General features: G+C 34.2%; 1 long non-coding RNA gene across 4 annotated transcripts; it reads right to left on the bottom strand.

Annotated features, from left to right (window-relative positions):
- Nucleotides 1-966: 966 nt before the first annotated feature.
- LOC110922686 lies at nt 967-4,389 on the bottom strand. Of its 4 annotated transcripts, none has more exons than XR_002583374.2 (6): nt 4,084-4,365; nt 2,415-2,486; nt 2,235-2,334; nt 2,024-2,148; nt 1,360-1,434; nt 967-1,240 (listed from the first exon to the last, which is right to left on the bottom strand). It is a non-coding gene; the product is annotated as an uncharacterized LOC110922686 (long non-coding RNA). The 4 variants fall into 4 exon arrangements; XR_002583375.2 differs by having other exon boundaries at nt 2,270-2,334; nt 4,084-4,364; XR_002583377.2 differs by having other exon boundaries at nt 2,302-2,334; nt 4,084-4,364.
- Between the last annotated feature and the right edge of the window lie 1,022 nt (nt 4,390-5,411).

Below are 5,411 nucleotides of genomic sequence, written 5' to 3'. Positions count from 1 at the left end.
TTCTTTAGGTGTTCGTTCTCCTCAAAGGTATGGAATGATATCAAGGCGATGACATCGTTGGATCAGATTGATGACTCTTGGCAATCCGTTATGGATTGGATGTTTGTTCATGCTTCGTCTAAGAAGGTAGATCACATTGTTTGCAAATTGGTCATTGCGGCGACTACTTACTTTATATGGCTTGAAAGGAACAATTGCTTGTTTTCAAATGACCAAGCTAAAGTTGAGTCGGTGGTTGAGAGGATCAAGAACATTGTCAGGTTACGGCTCATGGGTTTCGAGTTTAAAGGTGACTCCAAAGTGGACCGGATGTTAAAGACTTGGGAGATCGCTGCAAGTGAACAAGTGGGTGACCCGGGTTAGATGTCAAGTACTTGATGCTTTAGTTCTTCGAGGTTGTGGCTCGTGGCTGTGTGTGTTTGCTTATTGTTTGTTTGGTCGTTTGTTTTTCTGGGTTGTGTTTTGACTTGGTTTTTTTTCCTAAGCTTCGGTTTGTGGAGTCTAGTTGGTATGTCACTCTGGCATACCCTTGTACTGATTTGAGTTTTTATAAAATTTACCAGGGGTAACCCTTTACCCAAAAAAAAAACCTTTTATCGGGGGCTGCATTAGAAGCAGTTGCATTAGATCTAATGTAACCTTTTAAAGACCAAATGCAACCTTTTTTTAAAGTGTTGCGTTTACTAGTCAAATGCAACCTTTTTAGTATGCAACCTTTTTTACATTCTAATGCAACTTTTTTTGTATTTTAGTTACAAAAATGCAGCATTTTCTACACTCAAATGCAACTTTTTTTTACAAAAATGCAACCTTTTTCTAGGCCTAATGCAACCGTTATTATTTTTTAATAGAAAAAACGCAACCTTTTTTATAGCAAATGGAACATTTTTTTCACACAAATGCAACCTTACAACATAAGTTCAATTGCTATTACTTGATGTAAATTCAATAGTAATTACACGAAAAGAATAATAACAAAGATATCATTGATAATCAAAGTGTGTACTTCAACATGTTTGTCGAAACTTAAATAACCTTACAGTAAATTACAATAATAAAAAAGTGAAAACATTCTACTAATCTCGATCTCCAACTACTTGCTTCATAACCTTCCGCATCATAGCTTCCAAGTTGGGTTGCTGGCTAGCAAACTCTTTTCACATAGTTTCAAGCTCGGCTTTTTTTCTTTAACGATCATCTTCAATCCTTTTGCGCATTTCCAACAACTAGTTTTTCTCAACTTCAACATGTAAATTAGTTGAAATTAGCCTTATAAAATTAATAACTTGATAAATAAAATAATTGCCTAGCGAAACATAATTCATAACACAGAGACACAGAAATATATTTTAAGCGTACCATTCCACCACTACCTCCAAGTTCAAAAGGCACACGGTAATCTCCATCTCCATCAAGCTCTACAAGTGTGACTTCCTACATAATACAAGAATTTTGGTAAATGTTCTTACTTCCAACCATATCCTCTGCCCAAATAAACAAGTGTTCTACCAAAAATAACAATGAAATGATTGAATGCCTGAAGTTACAGTCTACACATTTTCTGAACGTACAGCCCTCGTTTCTAAACCTCAAAAAGACTACTAGAATATCATCATATACAATATACTTTAAATAAATATATAGTACTCATGTTATATTTAAATATATGATTCTAGCTCATCAACTTGCAGCAATCACATGTCAAAATATATATGCATCATCTTCGATTTATACTACTCATGTTACATTTAAAAAAGCGGTCCTTCGATTCTAGAATCAATTTCACAATATCATCATATACAATATACTTTAGTTTATTGAGTTTTCATATTAGAAAAGGCCTACATATATCACACACAAGATTTTCGATCTTAGTATGAACTAAATTCTTATGTTCTTAAGGTACCAGAGCAAAAGTCATTCCACAATTCTCTCAACTTGTAGACCACAAGCAATATAAAAAAATCCAAAACAATAATTAATAAATGAAATAACTAGGGCTTGTAAGTGAGAAGATGTAAACCTCTGTTTGTCGCTAGTATGGTAATCCTGAGGGCTATTGAAGTCGTCGTCAAAATTTGTCATCAAACTAAGGCGTGCTTGTTTTTTATGCTAAGAGGTTCGGTGGTGACACACTAGTCATTGAGGCTGATTAAAAAATGTTATTAATCAATCAAAAAATAATTAGAGAACTTAATATCAATACAAATTAACAGAATAATATATGAAATTACTATTTCTCCGACTCATCTTGAGATGAATTTTGTACATTTGATAAATGACTTGTTATTGATGACTCACTTGAAGGCGGAAGTGGCACAAGTTCATCATTCTCTTTGAAAAGAAAAAAAAATATATAAAACACTGATGTTATATAAAAAAAATATGAGTACCAAAGCCATAAATTGATTTACCTTTAGTATTTAACTATGTTGATAAGCTCGTACGATTTATACAACTGGTGCAGCAACCATAAGGTTCGTAGCCTGCAATCCCATCAAGAATTGGAATAATGGTTAGCCATATAAGTAATGGATCTAACTGTAATCTCATATGGTCAAAGTTCAATTTATGTTCCTTAAGCCATAAAAGCGAACATTGATGTATTTACACTCTTAAAAACGTTATTGACTCCCATAACTTTCTTCTTATCGTGAGTGTTTCCTGATGCTCTCTAACTGATTAGTTAGAAGAATAAAATCCAGCTAAGCATTTAAGAGGAAAAACTGAAAAAAAGGTACAGTTTCTAATCTCCAAATCGAAACATATAGAATTTGTAATGTGATTTTTAAGGAGTATTGTTAGGTGTTAAAGCAAACATGTAATAAAGTTAATGAGATCAAAGTAATTGAAGTACTAAATAACAAAAAATCAATGATAGCTAGTTCTCTACGAGCAGATTATAGAACTATGAGAAAGTATATAAAAGAATAAATAGATTATGTATGCATTTGCATGTTAAAGTTGACTTAACAGTAAGTTAATCCTCAGTTCAATAAGACATCAGTATAAAAAAACAATTATGGTTTAGAAATTATATCTTGGGCTACTCACACAATCTCTTTGGCAAAACCGATTGAAACAAACTTATTTTCTGTGTTGATGACATGGAGTGGCATTCCGGCTTTGTTAGGCTAGTCATAAAGCCCCTTGTGGGGTGTTATGTAACAAGTGACGGATTGTGTAAGAGAGGGGCTTTATGAAGCTTTATATAACTTGAGTGTGTAGTGGGGTTATATATGTATGGGGTTTTATATATATGTATGTATGTATGTATCTATCTATATGTGTGTGAGTGGAGAAAGAAAGGTCACGCCATGATATACAACGCGGGAGGGAAAAAATTACCCCATTAGCGCCGGCCGTAGTGGTGTGCGACGGCGCTATGGGTCGCTATGCCCTCTTTTGCCGTGTGGTGACGGCCCACTACGGAGGGTCTAATAGAAAAAAAGCATGTTGTGCAAGTAATGAATGCAGGAAATAAAGATGAAGCACATGGTACAACAGGGTGAAGCCTACACCTCTTACAAATTGATAATATATAACAAGTCCGGTGCCTCTGAAGTCTTATTTTCACCAGTTTCTACCTTATTGTGTAAGTTAATGACAAGCATTATTATCAAATTATGCTAAACACAGAAGGTCCACCTAAGCAATTCGTCAACCAAAGTACATGAACAACTTCCATCAAAAATTAAAACGAAATAAAGATGCTATTATCAACTTCATTCAAAAGATACAACACAGATTATGCTCAAAAATGCAGATATGAACATAATTTAGCGTTAGTGACCAACATTATTATCAAATTTTGCAGAATATAGAAGATCCACCTACCGACCTACGCCACTCATCCACCAAACTACATGAACTTCCATCAATCATCAACAAAAGTTAGAAAAACCATATCATGTGCCTTTCATAACACGAAATAAAGATGCTATTATAAACTTGAATCAAAAGATACAACACATCTTATGCTCAAAACTGCAAAATTATCATAGATTCATGTTAATTGGTCCTAAGGAAACGTAAGGTAAAATAAAATGACTACAAAACAAATAAAAAGTTAGGCATTACTACCTCTGTTGCGTCAGTAGTTGATCGGAGCAAAAATCGAGTCGCATGATTCCGTTTTAAGCGATTTTAGGGTTTCGAGAGGCGCAAATATTTACCAGAGATCTGTCGACGGTGAAGATACGATTGTGTAGGTTGTTCATACGGTGGCCGAAGCTTCCAATGCTGGCCGTAAAATCGCCACACGAGTTCGTGTTGACGAAGGATTGAAGGTGCGAGAGAGAGAGTGATGGAAATATGGAGGGGAACTGAGATGAACAAATGGATGGATGAATTCAGTTAGGTTCTTATTTGGTTCCATTACTAGGTTTGGGTTTGGGTGAACCCGGATTTGCGGGTTAACTCGGATTGGCGGGTTGCCCAACCCATTTAGTTCTCTCCTCAATTCGAATTGCTTTTCTTTTGTTACAACTTACACGACCTTAACAAAATTGTTTGGATTTCTAGAACGTAAGATATATTTTATGATCAACTAGAATTAAGCACCCCAGTATTGCGGTGGGGCGTAAACAGTGGCGGATCTAGAAAAAACATTAAGAGGTAACGTTTAATAAAAATGGGTAACGAAATAAAAAAAACGTTAAATTTTTCAAAAGTTTACACTACCACACGAGCGTCAAGGGTTAGCGAGGGCTACCCCTATTTAAAGGCTATGTCTGCCCCTGGCCGTAAAACCATGCCAAATAGTACCAATGTCACACCACCGCCAGCGATCACCAACACTGACTTGACCTAGGACCTGCGGATTGCGACGAACCTGTCAAACATGAAAAATAGACGTATAAACGTTGAACGACACATGCACGTTGCACCATGTTAACTCGCAAATTTTTGAACTAAACATAAAAACGTTGAACCACACATGTATCTTGCGTCATATTAACTCGAAAAATTTAGAACGAAACTTAAAAGGAATATTTCCGAAAGATGAAAAGTATAGGGGGACAAAAATTGAAAGTAAAAAGTTGTGAAGTTACATAGCAAATAATGAAAAGTTTTGGGTTAAAATTGAAAAAAAACAAATTATGTGGGGTTAAAATTGCAAAAGGTTTGTTATGAGTAAAAGATCAAGTTTTTTTTTTTAAATTCCCAAAGCCTAATTTACAACCAATCAAAGCTAAAACTTGTTACATATTTATAGCATTTATATAATGGTATTTTGAGTTTAATTTTTCAAAAGTTTCATTTGTACAATTATATAAATTATATAAATGTTATAAAAATATTGTTAACGAAAGACGATAAATGGTAACTTTATTTTTATAATAACATATAGGTTTTGTTTTTCTTTTATTTAATATATTATAATAGTTTATTATTATATTTACTTTTAA

Source organism: Helianthus annuus, chromosome 17, assembly GCF_002127325.2.
Source record: "Helianthus annuus cultivar XRQ/B chromosome 17, HanXRQr2.0-SUNRISE, whole genome shotgun sequence".
Taxonomy (NCBI): domain Eukaryota; kingdom Viridiplantae; phylum Streptophyta; class Magnoliopsida; order Asterales; family Asteraceae; genus Helianthus; species Helianthus annuus.
Note: the sequence above shows the minus strand (reverse complement) of the source record. Positions and strands in the feature narration are given on the sequence as shown.